The sequence below is a fragment of the Saimiri boliviensis genome, chromosome 3 (genome assembly GCF_048565385.1).
Source record: "Saimiri boliviensis isolate mSaiBol1 chromosome 3, mSaiBol1.pri, whole genome shotgun sequence".
Taxonomy (NCBI): domain Eukaryota; kingdom Metazoa; phylum Chordata; class Mammalia; order Primates; family Cebidae; genus Saimiri; species Saimiri boliviensis.
Genome location: NC_133451.1, coordinates 45,363,724 through 45,380,387, shown reverse-complemented (window position 1 = coordinate 45,380,387; position 16,664 = coordinate 45,363,724). Strand labels below are relative to the sequence as shown.

General features: G+C 36.3%; 1 non-coding gene across 1 annotated transcript; it reads left to right on the top strand.

Annotated features, from left to right (window-relative positions):
- The first annotated feature begins 780 nt into the window (after positions 1–780).
- On the top strand, positions 781–887 carry LOC120363714 (U6 spliceosomal RNA). The gene has a single exon (XR_005579167.1). It is a non-coding gene; the product is annotated as a U6 spliceosomal RNA (small nuclear RNA).
- Positions 888–16,664: the final 15,777 nt, after the last annotated feature.

The window sequence follows — 16,664 nt, the reverse complement described above, 5'->3', positions numbered from 1 at the left end:
ACATAGAAGCACCCAGATTCATAAGTTTTTAGAGACCTATAAAGAGACATAGACTTCCACATAGTAATTGTGGGAGACTTCAACATTCTACTGACAGTATTAGACTGATCATCAAGGCAGAAAATTGACAGTGATAATCAGGGCCTGAACTCAACATTGGACCAAATGGATCTGATAGACCTTTACAGAATTCTTCACCAAAAAAAAAACAAAAAAATGCACTTTCTTCTCATTGCCACATGGCACTTAACTTGAAAATCGTCCATGTAATTGGGCATAAAACAATCTTCAGCGAATGCAAAATAACCAAAATCATATCAAACACAGTTGGACCATATTAAAATTAAAAATAGAAGCCGGGCGCGGTGGCTCAAGCCTGTAATCCCAGCACTTTGGGAGGCCAAAGCGGGTGGATCATGAGGTCAAGAGATCGAGACCATCCTGGTCAACAAAGTGAAACCCTGTCTCTACCAAAAATACAAAAAATTAACTGGGCATGGTTGTGCGTGCCTGTAATCCCAGCTACTCAGGAGGCTGAGGCAGGAGAATTGCCTAAACCCAGGAGGCGGAGGTTGCGGTGAGCCGAGATCACGCCATTGCACTCCAGCCTGGGTAACAAGAGCGAAACTCCGTCTCAAAAAAAAAAAAAAAAAAAAAAAAAAGAAATCAGGACTAAGAAGATTGTTTAAAACCATGCAATTATGTGGACATTAAACAACATGCCCCTGAGTGATTTGGGGGTAAATACTGAAATTAAGGCAGAAATAAAGAAGTTTTTTTGTGCTCGCTTCGGCAGCGCATATGCTAAAATTGGAACGATACAGAGAAGATTAGCATGGCCCCTGCGCAAGGATGACATGCAAATTCGTGAAGCGTTCCATATTTAAAAAAAAAAAAAAAAAAAAAAAAAGAAGCTTTTTGGAACTAATGAGAAAAAAGATGCAACATACCAGAATCTCGGGACACAGCTAAGTCAGTGTTGAGAGGAAAATTTATGGGGCTAAATGCCCAAATCAAAAAGAAAGACCTCGGGTTAACAATATAACTTTACAACTGAAAGAACTAGAGACGCAAGAACAAATCGACCCCAAACTAGCAGAAGACAAGAAGTAACAAATATTGGAGCTGAACTGAAGGAAACTGAGACACACACACAAAAAAAAAAACGTTCAAAAGATCAATTAATCCAGGATTTGTTTTTTTTTGAAAGAAATAATAAAATACATACACCCTCCCCAGACTGAACCAGGAAGAAATTGATTTCCTGAACAGACCAATAATGAGTTCTGAAGCTGAATAAGTAATAAATAGCCTAACAATTAAAAAAAAAAAAAGCCCAGGACGTGATGAATTCACAGCTGAATTCTACCAAATGTGCAAAGAAGAACTTGTACCATTACTATAGAAACTATTCCAAAAGACTAAGGAGGAGGGGCTCCTCCTCAGCTCTTCATATGAGGCCATTGTCATTCTGATGCCAAAATCTGTCAGAGACACAACAACAATAAAAATAAAAACTTTAGCCCAATATCCTTGAAGAACATCAGTCCAAAAATCAACAAAATCTTAGTATGCCAAATCCAGTAGCATATCAAAAAGCTAATCCACCATGATCAAGTAGGCTTCACCCCTGAGAGGCAATATTGGTTCAGCATAAGCAGATTTATTGAGATGGCCATGTACAGCAGAGTGGCTGCTCCTTGTGGAGCAATACCAACCCATAGGCAGTACATTCAAAGCAGCAGGGTATGGGCTATATGTTATCTGCATTTATATTCACTTTTAGTTACATGCAAATTAAGGGTTGGGCAATTCAGAAATATCTAGAGAAAGGAGCGGTTATTTCTGGGTGTTGCCATGGTATTTGTAAACTGTCATGATGCTGGTAGTGGTGTCATATGCTGATGAGCATCAAAGACAACTAGAGACTGCCTTTGGCACCGTTTACAGGTTCCAGGCAGTTTCTTGTTTCATCTTGTCAGGATTAGAACACAAATCCTGCTGGTCTCCTATCTTATTTTCTCCCCTCAGAGATTATATACTCCTCCTTAATGCTAAAGGGGTTATAGAAGAGTGGGGAAGTCCAACTTCTGTAACTGCTTCCTGCAGATCTTATGAGTGTAGATACTTCCTAACACTGAAGGAGTAGAAATTACAGATATCCAATGTAAGGAGGCCAAAGGCAGTATATCCCTGCTTCCTGGGTCAGAAGACAGGATGAATTGGAAGCCTTGTGACAGCATTGTCTTTAAATGGAATTGTTGTAATCTGGAAGACACGAACTTTACTAAGAGGTAACAAGCAAAGACCAAAAATTATTAGTAACGAGATAGCTATTAAAGGTCATATGAAAGGTAAAAACCAGGTGAGATTTGGTAGGACAGTTTTAATAGTCAGTCAGATATAGGTGGAATCAGTGCCCTGGTTATCTCTATATAGCCAGGTAGCTTTTTCATATATTTTTTGAATGTTAATCTCTACTTGTCCAGAGTTATTAATATATGAACAGCAGTTCTTATTAATAACAACATGGACTGTTGTTCAGGTAGTAAATAATACAACACTAGTCAAGGGTTACATTTGCCAAAAGTCTAGAGACTTCTGAATTCTCTTTAGTGCCTGACCTATGTTAGTGGCCAATTATTCTGGGGTTTGAGTCAAATTCTTAGGATTGTCTCAGATAGGCAAAGCCGCTCCAAGAAGCCACTAGTTCTGTTACTGCCCTGCTTCTCACCAGAATTAATGCTATTGTTTGTTTATTTCTGGTATTGTTGGACCTTATGGAGTTATAGACAATCACCCTCAGAGGGGTAGTGGTGGCCAACATACATTTCTGTTTTGATATAAAAGCTTTTTATATACAAAAGAAAGCTATTCCTAAAAGAATAGGTGGCTCTCCAGGGAGTCAGGACTATTTACAGGGTAGGATTTCTTTCCATTCATAACCACAGACAAAAGTGAATCAGTTAGGTCACAAATTGAGGCTATACGTGGTGTGACATCTATTCTCGGCTACCAAGTTGGATCTAGAGGTATTTTCCCCCAATTCCAATAAGAGTGATCGAACAACTCCTGTATTCCAGAAGGGGGCAATATTTCCACCATCTCAGATCAGGCAGTTGCTTTTTCCTTGCGTGTATTGATCCTGGAGGAGACATCGTGCATGGTTTCCTTACTTAGAAGTTGGATGCCATTTATCTTAGTGCAGCCTTGGGAACTTGGAAACTAGGGTTGGAACAGAGCATTATAGGGAATCTTCCACTCTTGCATCATTAACACAGCAATGGGTGCAAAAGGTAGTGTCAATAGATTACTGGAGGTACCAGTACCCAATCTTTCAGGTCCAGTTAACTGTGGTAGAAGAAATTAGGTAGAATCTGTTAAGAGGGGGAGAGTTCCACCTAACAGTAGGGATCTGTGTACTAAGAGATCATGGTGGTTAATTAGGAGGTCCAGAGAGATGATTGTGAGATTTTCCAGATGTACCAGATTGTGGAACTCTGTCCTGCGGATGTTGATGACAGATTCAGCAACCAAGATGATTCCTTGATGCTATACTTTTTTGAAATACTTACTAAAGAGTTTTGCTCCCATCCACACTGAATTAGGTTAACTGGGGGATCAAACAGGATTATCAGAGGCAGCATGATTTCTGGCTAGACCTTAGAGTGGCCTCTACACCCAACGAGGATAAAAGATGTTTTTACTAGGTGGAAGCAGTTGTTCAAGGCAGCAGAGAAGGAATATTATAATCAAGAAGAAGGGAAAAATTGATACTCCTGTGCTTACCACAGCATCACATCTCTGTGCCAAACTGAGCGTTGGTCCTTTTACAATGGTAGTAGACCAAAGGAGAAGAGGATGCTATATGATAAAGATACTTGCACACATACACTTATCACAACACAATGTACAATTGCAAAGATGTGGAAGCAACCTAAGTTCCCACCAACTAATGAAAATGTGGTGTGTATATAACCATGGACTACTACTTGGCCATTAAAAGGAACAAAATCATGTCTTTTGCAGCAAGTTGGATGGAGCCGAAGGCCATTATTCTAAGTGAAGTAACACAGGAATGGAAAACCAAAAAACATACATTCTCACTGATAAGTGGGAGCTAAGCTACTAGTACCCAAAGGCATGCAGAGTGATATTAATAAAATACTCAGAAGGGGGAGAGTAGAAGCGGTGTTAGAGATTAAAAAAAAAAAAACTACCATACACTACTCAGGTGATGGGTGCCCTAAAATCTCAGAATTCACCACTATTAATTCAGTCATGTAACAAAAAAACAGTTGTATCCCAAAAGCTATTGAAATTAAAACAAAAAACAAAACTCTGACCAACAACCCTAGGAATAGGCCGACTGACCTCATAAGAATAGGCTGATGGTGCCTGCAGAAGACCACAAAATACTGACCAAGAAAGCAATGATTAACTGCCCACCTGAGACTGCACATGATCGTTTTACAAAAATGTTTTTATGATTTCCCTTAACTTCCCTTGAAAATTCTTGATCCAGAGGCACAACTTGGAGAGATGGTTTTTGAATGCTAGTTCAATGCCTCCCTTTGGTTGATGACTTCTACAATAAAGCTAACTTTCCTTTAGTTAAAAAAAAAAAATGTAGTGGATGGCCTTCAGGGACTCACAAGTAACATTGTATCTGAAACCTGTGGAGGCTCATAAAACAGGTTTAATTCTGGATAAGTGTACTCAGCTGGTGTTCCCTTGAAGTTTAATGTCTGTGGGGATACTTAACAACATCTGATAGGGGCCCTTCCATTTTGATTATAATTCATCCTTGGGGAATCCTTCTTTCCAAATTTTTAGTAAGACTAAGTCTTCTGATTGAATGGGGGAGTTAATTATTTCCCTTGTGGGAAAGGGCAATGCTTTATTTCCATGTTCTTGAAGGGCCTTTTGAATCTGACCTAAATTCTGTACACACACACACACACACACACACACACACACACACACACACAGCATTTATCAGGAATTGAAGTAAGCAGAGCTATAGATGTTTTCAGTCTTCGGCTCCCCCAGATTTATTAAGTACTTCTTCTAGGGTGTCTCAACCTCCACCAGACTAAATAATTGGATCATGTATAACTTTGAGATGCAGCATTTTAAAGCTCTGGAATTATATCCTTCTTTTTTTTTGTTTAAAATGTATTAAATATAAAACTAATATTTTCATGAATGGAAAATGTCCTGAAATTCACATGGTACTTGCATTAGTGTACTAATATGCCTTAAAATATAAGTGATGTGGCCAAGCATGGTGGCTGACGCCTGTAATCCCAGCACTTTGGGAGGATCACTTGAGGGCAGGAGTTCAAGACCAGCCTGGCGAATATGGTGAAACTTCCATCTCTACTAAAAATATAAAAATCAGCCATCAAAAACGATGAGTTCGTGTCCTTTGTAGGGACATGGATGAACCTGGAAACCATTATTCTCTGCAAACTGAGACAAGAGCAGAAAATCAAACACTGCATGTTCTCACTCATAGGCGGGTGTTGAACAATGAGAACACATGGACACAGGGAGGGGAGCACTACACACTGGGGTCCGTTGGGGGGAAATGGGGGAGGGACGGGGTGGTGGGGAGGTGGGAAGAGATAGCATGGGGAGAAATGACAGATACAGGTGAGGGGAAGGAAGGCAGCAAACCACACTGCCATGTGTGTACCTATGCAACAATCTTGCATGCTCTTCACATGTACCCCAAAACCTAAAATGCAATAAAAAAAAAAAAAGAAAAAAATTAGCTAGGTGTGGTGGTGTGCGCTTGCAGTCCCAGCTACTCAGGAGGCTGAGGTAGGAGAATTACTTGAATCTGGGAGGTGGAGATTTTAGTGAGCCGAGATCTTGCCACTGCACTGCGGCCTGGGAGACAGAATGAGACTCTGTCTGAATGTGATGTTACAATAATACTTTGCTTTTTTTTTAAGGTATATATTGGGGTGGAGTGGGGTTGGGATGTCAACAAGTGGCAAGATTTAATAAGTTTATTCAAAAACCCCACCAGCTTCTAGTAGTTACACCAAATGATAAGTTAATACATGCTAGTTAAGTTAGATTATGAATTAAAAGGATGTAACTATTTCAGTAGAATACATTTCATACTACAAAGAAGAGAAACACAGAGAAACAAAACATAACAACACAAAAAAACCCTCTTATTCGTTTTGCTCTTCCCAACACCAGTGTTAGTTCTTCATGTCATTTCTCCCATTTATTGGTTCACTGAAACTTTAATACTGCATACATTCTGAAGATTCTGTGTTTTGATCTGTTTTTACTGCTGTAGCTCTTCCACTGGGGAATTCTACTTGCTTTTTGTTTAATTTGGCTGTTACATAAATATGTTGAAATGTTCCACTATTTCAGTTCCTTCTGTGAAAATATTTTGTAAGCAGCACTATTAAAATGTTTTTTCTCCCAGCTCTATAGATCGTAGGAATTTGAAAGCAGCAAAGGAGTATAAGGCTTATCCAGTACACCCCTTCATGACACCTTTGAAGACTAGAAAAAAAAATGGTTTGCCCACAGTTCACATGGAGGTAGAAGACCCTCAACTAGAATCCAGCATTTATGACTCCAGTGCAAACAGATATTTAAATTTAAAAAGAAATTTAGCTTTTTATGATATTTGTAAAGCAAACCACATGGATTTCACTGAAAAATGTTTTACATCTTACAGTCCAAATCAACTAGTACTTGTTAACTATGTGGTATAATTCTATTCTCAAAAGAGCCAGATTATTATCCTTATTTACAGTGCGAACTCTGAGGTGTAGAAAGGCTAAGTAACTTGGCAAGTTACAAAGCTAGTGAAAGGTGGAGGGGAGATTTTTACTGTTACCATCAAGCTCCAGTTCTGTGCCCTTAACCACTAGGCTTGTCACTATTATGCTTATTTTATTTTGTTCACTCTGTAATACACTTATGAGTGCATGTAAGAACTGGTATAATGACAATATTTTCATTTTTTAACTTGTGATTACCTGAAGTTTAACTTTTAAAGTTAAAAAGTTTATAAAAGTTTATCAAACTTTTTAACTATCTCTATTGCCCAATTATTTCTATTTCTATTTACCATTTCACCAATTTGTGAAATTCTGAAATTACTATAGTTGTGAAATTTTCTAATGCAAATATATCTTACTAATCTTTGCCTCTACAAACATACAAATAGACCTTCAGCTATTGGATTAGTTAAAACAAAACATTCTTTTTTTTTTTTTTTTTTTTTTTTTTAATGGAGTCTCGTTCTATTGCCCAGGCTGGAGTGCGATGACATGATCTCAGCTCACTGCAACCTCTGCCTCCTGGGTTCAAGAGATACTCCTGCCTCAGCCACCTGAGTAGCTGGGATTACAGGCGTGCACTGCCATGCCTGGCCAAGTTTTGTATTTTTAGTAGAGACAGGGTTTCACCATGTTGGCCAATCTGGTCTTGATCTCCTTACCTCATGATCTGCCCACCTTGGCCTCACTAAGTGCTGTGATTACAGGTGTGAGCCACCTTAATAGCTTTGCCTTAAGCCCTTTCTAAATTATTAGAAACAAACCAAGAGATACCTCTTTGCCTCTAGGGGTAGTTTGGCCTTCAAGTATTAATTTACTCTTTCTAAGAAAAAGGTGCTTTCTAGGATTAAAAATTGTAATTTCTGTTTGGGGTGGCAGCAGGGGCAGTGTTCCCTCTTCAACTTTTTGATGTCATTTTTGACTAAAGTTATATCCTGTACTGAATGAGTGAGTCACTATGTGAGAAAACTGAAGAATGAAAACTGAACTTTGCAGTTGAGAAGAACTTATGAATGCCATAACAAATTACCTTAGTCCATATAAAATAATCCAAAGAGTGAAAGTTAATGTCCCAGTCCTCTAGTGCTGAGCTGAGGTGAATGTGTGAAGTAAAGCAGGACTGAGTTGGGTAATGTCAGCTAAGGGCTTTGAAAAGACATATGGTTCCATAGTCATTCATAGCCTCTGCCTGGCTTGCATTCCTCACTGATCTTTAGGAATTGCAGAAAGCAGACAATTTGGATTTTAGGGATTTATTTAATTTTATTTTTTGGGACTGAGTCTCGCTCTGTCGCCCAGGCTAGAGTGCAGTGATCTTGGCTCACTGCAACCTCTGCTTCCCAGATTCAAGTGATCCTCTTGTTTCAGCCTCCCAAGTAGCTGGAATTACAGTGGTGCAACAGAACACCTGGCTAATTTTTGTATTTTTAGTAGAGACTGGTTTACTCCGTGTTGGCAAAGCTGGTCTCAAACTCCTGACCTCAAGTGATACACCTGCCTTGGCCTCCCAAAGTGCTGGGATTACAGGAGTGAGCCACCGCACTCAGCAAGGATTTTTAAAAATAAATGTAAATTTTTCTTATTATAAAAGAAAACCAGATTTATCTCAATGTTTTAAAACTGTGAACGTGTTTTAAAACCATGAAAATTTCTTGTCACCTCAATACCGAGAAACCCATTGTAAACAGTTAATTTTCTATTTCTCTCATTTCATTAAATGCTTAAACACTTGTCTAAATGCAGAGTGATGTGCAACCCACATGTCACTTGATTTAGTATGTTAAAATATTTTTAATATCATGTAATAAACAAATATTATATATCTCTTTATTATGTGAGTTCAACAAATTTGGGATCTTGTGATTTAAATACTTTACTTTTTTGGTCAATTATAAATCAGAGTAGCACAATATACATGTACCATAGATTAATATTATTCAAAAGCATGTTTTTAATGCCTTCATCATATTTTCTTTTATGACAATTAGTATATATTTTGTCATTCTCCCTGAATACTTTTTAATTTTAAATTAGGAATAAGTGTTGAAAATCTTTACGGAAAATCCTTATTTTCAATACTTATTCCTAACATAAAATAAAGAGAGAAAAGTATACAGTCACAGAAATCATTAAATTTTCCCTTTTTAATCAACTAAATAATATATAAATATTTTTGCTAATAATATTTTGTTAATTTCTTGTGCAATGGTGTGATCTCAGCTCACTGTAACTTCTGCCTCCCAGGTTCAAGTGATTTCCTGCCTCAGCCTCCCTAGTAGCTGGGATTACAGGCGTCCACCACCATGTCTGGCTAATTTTGTATTTTCAGTAGAGATGGGTTTTCACCATGTCTGCCAGGCTGGTCTCAAACTTCTCACCTCAGGTGATTCACCTGCTTCAGTGTTTCAAAGTGCTGGGATTACAGGCATGAGCCACTACACCTAGCTCAATAATCTTTTGTTAATTTCTTTTAGCATTAGCTTTTGATGTTTATATTTTCATAATTATTTCCCATTAAAATGTTACAATGGCATATTTCACTTATCTATAGAATATAACTCCTTTCAAGTCATTAATTTTTTCTAAGCAGCCTTTTTAATGGTTTTATAATATTCCATTATAAGAATATATTACTTTAATGACTGCATCTTATTGAATATATAGGTTTTTCTAATGTCTTATATTATAAATATTGTGTAATGAACATCTTTTGATACATGTTGCCAGATTTTGTTCCTGATACTATTGTCCATTTGTTTACTTCTTTCCTGAATGTGTTGTGACTGTCTACTATGTGTTAAGGCACTGTAGTGGTGTAAGAAAAATAGGCACTAACCTCATAAATTTACAGTGTAGAACAGCGCTGCCTAATAGAACTTTCAGCAGTCACGAAAGTGTCTGCATTGTCCAATGCAGTTGCTTTATTTTTACCAATTTAAATTTGAATTGAAATAGCCACCTATGGCTAGTGGCTAGTGTCTTGAATACCATCATGAAGAATTTTCCTATTCATACTGTCAAATCTGTCAGCTTTCTTGAATACTGTATAATGTTAGAGCCCTCATGGGATCTATATTAACCTGTTCTTTTATATATTATTTAAAGAGAAATACTTATTCTGTTGCATGTTTTATACATTCATTAATACTTTTAAAAAACTCAACATATTAGCTAGCCAGTTACCTAAAATAGATGTGAAAACCATAACATCTTGTATGCTGATACATGTTGATGAATATGTTAATATAGATTGTAATATATTTGTTCCAAATGACTAATTAAGAGGCAATATAAAATCAATATATGGTCTAATTTAAAAATAATCACTCTATATTCAACTCAACATATCTTTCTGCCTTGATTTATATAGCTAAAATTAGTTTTAAAGAAGCTGAGTTAATCTTCACTTGAATCATCCACAAGTAAGACATTTAATTATTTTGTTTTAAAATTTTCTCATTCCACCTATATGAAAACCTATACTTAAATATACAACTGCATGTGGTAAACTTATTTCCAGAACTGAAATGGAAACAATCTAAATTCATAGTTTGTAGATAATGCAGAATCAATTGAATGAGAAGATATCACTGATCACACTCCTATGGATATATCTCTTTCCATAACTAACTTTTAGAATTATAGTACTGTTTTATATATTCTTTTAATAAACAAAAAGTTAAACCAAGTACTGATGTGAGGGAAGCCAAAATAAAATACAAACAATGAAAGACAAGCCTAATTGTATTACAAATGAGTGAGACAACCACATTACAGAGAATAGAGAATAACTAAAATTACTGTGGTGAAACAGTATCTTGACTGGATACTGTATGGTTAATGGAAAAAAATGTATATAACTGCTGTAATCATAAATGTTTTTAACAGGAACGTTGACTGACAAAATATGTATTTTATACACATATATTTTCTAAAATGTTTATGTATATGCCGTAATTAAGAAATGAGTAAATAAATTTTAGCTGATGAGAGCCAGATTTCTGACTGTTGAGGAAATAAGTATAAAAAAAAGGAAAAGGGGAAGGGTTAAATGAATCCTGTGGCGTTATGTGGATTAGAATGAGAGGAATAGATATAAGTTACTTGTTTTTCACATATATGCTGATAAATAGATGAATAAATACAGTTAATCCCTGTTATTCACAATAGTGATGGTCTAGAAAGTGACTGAGCTAGCAAATACTGCAGTATTGCTCCAAAGGAAATACATAGTTAAGTTTACATGAGCCTCTGGTCACGTTTTCATCAATCAATCAGTCAATCAATGCATAACTTTCTTTTATGTATGTTTCTGCTTAAAGACATTTAATACATATTGCTGACTCATTACCATTGAATTCGCAGCCAACAGTACTATAACTTATGACTAAAGTAACATAAATATGTTCTCTGTAAGGCAGATCATAGCCTTCTTGTTCCTAAGAACACTAACCAGCGCTTCAGCACTACAACTGGGGACTATTTTAAACAGCAAAGTCAGCAACACAAAGCACAGAAATGCAAAAAAGTGGCACTGCATAGATCTCCAATAGGACGTGTATCTACAGTATGAGAACTGAAATCGAGATGGCAAAGCATTGCCTTGTTCAACTTCAGCTGTGATCATATGCACTGGGTGACTCAGATTTTTCACCACTCTGCCCAGCTCTGCAAGTGATTTTGAAAATGTCTTGAGAATTGATTTGGATTTGATTTTGGGGTTACAAATAAATTTTAATGAATAGGTGAATTTGCAAATAACATAGCAAGTAAGGAAAATCAGCTCTCTCTCTCTCTCTCTCTCTCTCTCTCTCTCTCTGTGTGTGTGTGTGTGTGTGTGTGTGTGTGTGTGTTTTCATACTTACATAACCTAGCTATGACCAGTAAGAGGATCAAAAGCAATGGCACTCCTTCAACAATGATGATATCTAGCACCTAGATTTTGGTCCTCAAATATCACTACTCAGAAAAAGAAATTAGAACTCCTTAAAGAAGTAGTTGATCTTGGGGTTAGGGCAAGAAAAAAATGCTAATTAGGTCTTTATCGTGTTGAGTTATTAGGAAGTGCTAAAAGAGAAAAGAAAAAAATGGTTTTTCACGAGAGCATAGGATACAGTCTGAAGGAGTTCCGAATGAACAAATTGAGTAATAAATAATAATAGTACTGGATTTTAACATCCAGAACAAAAGGAAATATTCATGAGTCTTTACTGATATAAATAGATAGTTTGATAAATAAATTGATACATGAGGGAAAAGAGACAATTGCTTTTCACAGTAGAATTTTAATTAATAAATGTAGAAGGAAATAAGGAAATAGAGAACTACCATTAAGCAAACACCATAGTAATACATGTTACAGAGAACATCTCATCTGGATACAAAAACTGGTTGGGAGAAACAGAATTTGCATAGTCTCAAAGTATGTCCCCAAGATACTTAACAACTACAAAAAGAAGTCTGTAGGAAAGCATGCTTAACACCAAATTCATCAAATGATCAAGGTAAACATCATTTGGAATAAGACACATTGCTAAATATGAACCTTTTACTCTTGATGTACTAAGAAAGTCACAAAACTGTTTTTGTAGTATTCTTATCAAAAATGCATAACCACATTCTAATTTGAGAGATCATTAGACAAACATACATTGAAGGACATTTTACAAAATAATATTCTTCCGAAGTATCTAGGTCATGAATGTAAAGGAAAGACTGAGGAACTATTATAGTATGGAGGAGACTAGGTAGAAATAACAGCTAAATGCAATGTGAGATCCTGAATAGGATCTTTTGGGATGGAAAAGGGCCATTAGTGGAAAAATTGGTGAATATCAAATAAAGTCTAGAGTTTAGTTAATAATATTGTATCACTTTTAATTTCCTGTACTTCTATTATGTAAGTTGCTAATATTAGGGGAAATAAGTGAAGGATATAAACAGAATGCTTACTAATTTTGGAGGTTTTCTCTATGTCTGAATTAGTTCAAAATAAAAAGTTTAAAATGCTATTAAAATTCATTGAGTTCATTTTCCTTCTTTCATGTCTGATTGGAAATTAGCTTTATTACCTGGAGCAAGGGAAATTGAAATTCATAAATATCTGAGAATACTTTAAAACTGGTTTTGCTTACTGTTGATACACAATTTCTTTACCTTTTCTAGTTCCTCTCAACTAATACTTGCTCAAGTTATCTCAAGACAAAGGTACCGGATTCATATCTGACTGCAAAGTCAGTACTCTTGGGAGTCACCTACCTTCTTGGATCCTGTGGTGGGCCAAAAGATCTCTAGTAGCAGCTCCACTGTTCCCTGTGCCTTTGTACCCCAGTAACTTTCATTACCTCTTTCTTTATGCCCCTGTCACAGTCTGTGATCTTAATTCACATCCAAAGAGAAGGAAATAAATTGGCCAATATCTTTTTTTTTAAGTTGAACCAGTCCTCATTGAATGTCACAAGCAAACTTAATGGATTCCTTGTCCTTAGATTATAATTGTTATCTTGTCAGTTGTGTCCCTTTTTGGACATGGACACATAGTGCACTGCCTGACCACCTAATGATTGCATTTAGCAGGGGCAGTGGGTTAAGCAGCTGGGCATAGTATTGGCAGGCAACGTGTTTGGCCTATGTACAGTAGTAAAGAATAACAGTTTGCTGTCACTTATATAATACTGTGGTAAATAATTATACTTCTTTTCAGTGTTAGTAATTTACATTTGTTGTCAGTGCTTTATAGGCTAACATTGTGTTCATTCATGTGGCACTTTATATTAAAATGAAATGATGTCTTACACTTTTAGGAAGTGGAAAATAGATATTAATATTGAGGTAAATTGAGGTATTTTTTCATGTAAGATATTTATATTACTTTAATATTTATGCACTTGGAAAGTACAATAAATTTTTGTGCATTTTGCAGCCTGCTTTTTCCCCCAGTCTCGAAAATGCTCATCAACACGTCCTAATGATTAATTACTGAGGCATCAATAACACAAAAGGTGACAGTCAATAGAATCAAAGTGTAAATTCTAGGAGGACGCTTGTATCTTACTCAATCCGAAATCTCAATTTTAAGTCAATTTATCTATCTTCCCTTAAGACCATTAAGGAAGATGCGTGCTCTTATTTTTCCTTCAGTCTAATCATCCTTGTAATAAATTCTTGTTAGAATTTACCACTCAGGAAAATTTTTGTTGTTGATAAAAATACCTCTTTTAGTTGGCGATACAATTACACAATATCTGTTTCTCTTTTTATGATAGTTGTGAGAAGGCACAGGGCTAGACTTAATTTTCAAGTATGGTAGTTATATGAACATATTTTTAAAAATATACGTTGTCTCCAATTTAATAAATTGTTAAGTAAAAACTATATTACACATTCTATAATACCTTATTTAGCTTTAGTTTATACATCCTTATCTAACAGCATATTTGTTTGTCTAACTATTACTATTTTCATGCAAGCCACGTCAAATCATTTTGGAAAGCTGCTAATCACTCAGTGCTTATTGAGCAGATACTATGCATTAAAAGCTACATCAGTGAAAAGATAATAGGAACCCGTTTTGTGGAGGAGCCTGCATTCAAAGGGGAGAGGCATTAAAAATACAGAGTTGTTAGTAATAAAATAAGTTAAAAACTCTTCCATGCCATGATCTAATCTTATATATATCTGTTTCACAATGTCAAAGGCATTACTGACGGAAGTGAATACTGCTAAACTGAACGAAACAAAACAAAACATAGGAGCAATTGATTTAATCTTTTAGCCATGATGATGGAGCAAAACTTGGGGAAAAGCTGATGGTACAAGGGGCAGAGTTGTATTACTACCAGATTCACACATATAAAGTGTGTGTGTATGCATCTGTGTGTGTGTGTATACGTGTGTGTGTGTATGCATATGTGTGTATATGCATATGTGTGTGTGTATAGTTAGCCATGTATTCAAATAATTGTAGAATTAAAATATTTGGAGAAAAAATTACATCTGTACTGATATGTACAGACTTTTTTATTGTAATTATTCTCTTATCAATAGTGTAACACTTTTTAATTTTATTTTATTGTGTTTTAGGTTTTGGGGTACATGTGAAGAACATGCAGGATTGTTGCATAGGTACATACATGGCAATGTGATTTGCTGCCTTCCTCCCCATCACCTATATCTGGCATTTCTCCCCATGTTATCCCTCCCCACCTCCCCACCCTCTGCTGTCCCTCCCCTAGTCCCCCCACCACCCCCACAGACCTCAGTGTGTGATGCTTTTTTGAGATGGAGTTTTACTTGAACCTCTGCCTCCTGGGTTCAAGTGATTCTCCTGCCTCAGCCTCCTGAGTAGCTGAGATTACAGGCATGTGCCACCACACCTGGCTAATTTTGTGTTTTTATTAGACGTGGGGTTTCTCTACATTGGTCATGCTGGTCTCGAACTCCCAATTTCAGGTAATCCAAAGTGTTGGGATTACAGGCTTGAGCCACTATGACTGGCCAACAATAGTGTAAGACTATTTACATAACATTTACATTGTATTAGCTATCATAAGTAATCTATAGGTGATTTAAGATATACAGGAGCATGTGAATAGGCTTTATGCAAATATGACACCATTTTATTTAAGGGAATTGAGCCTCTGCAGATTTTGGTATCCAAGGGAGGTCATAGAACCAATCCTCCATGGAATCCAAGGGATAATTGTGCATACATAAATATATATACACATATGCACACAAACATACACCATATATATAATGTATGTAAACACATACACATAGATGAGACATAAAAAAAAGGGACACATTTTGGATGTGTTTTACAGAACTTTAAATACCCTCTTTTTTTTAATCCACCTCTCCCCTTTGTGTAACTAAGTAAGTGCTTAATAAGTCTTCGTTAAGTGAATGAATAAGAGAAAAAATTCCTTCCAAAGCATTATAAGAAAATAGTATGCTCCCTACAGATAAATCTAGATTAAAGCTGAATACTAATCACATTAGGGTATAACGCAGTTTTTGTACAACAGTCAAAATAGCATTAAGTTTGCATACAGATTGCAGGTTTGCAAAAAGCAATGGGGCCAACTTTTTTCACTGAGCTATACCTAGTTAATTCAGGGCCTTTCGCATAACACATGCTTATTAGATTTGATTGTATTGATATTTTTGAAAAATAAATTAAAAGCCAATCCAAGCATGTCTTATAACAATGAAAAGTTTAAAAATAGATATGTTAGCTATTTAGTAATTAAAATGAGCCGACTTTGATTAGTATTAGCGAGTTTTGAAATACCAACCTTCAAAGCCTTATAAACAGTGAAATAGCATAGCTCTGGCACTAATTGGGTCTTCTCAGGAGCCTAATAAGGCTGAATGTCATTTACTTAGCAATGAACAGCTTGGCAGGTTACAAGGACCCCCAGTCCCCCAGAAATTCATCAGTGCTAAAAATCAGATGTAAATCTTTCTGTGTAAGATCTAGTGTGATTAGTGAATAAGCATCTAGAACAGAAAGAACAGAAACACTTTCTGGGTTCTACCAATTTCCATGCAACATCACTGCCTGTTACCACCTTTTCCCAGGAAGGGGCAAAGTAGAGGACCCGGAGTCTGTAGTGGAAGTGGCTGAACCCGGTTTCTCCTGTCCCTTTCAATGCTGATTACCTGTCAGCTTCTAGAATGTCGGCAGATTCAACCTTCCCTGGCATTTTTGTCTCAATTCTTCTTTGAGAAAGCTGGCAAGAAGCTGCTTGCAGAAAAGCTTTTCTCTTGGTTTTCCTCTTACCTCCCTGGCCTCTCTCTTCCTTGACCTTTTTATTGGTGCTTTCTTAGCTCCCTGGC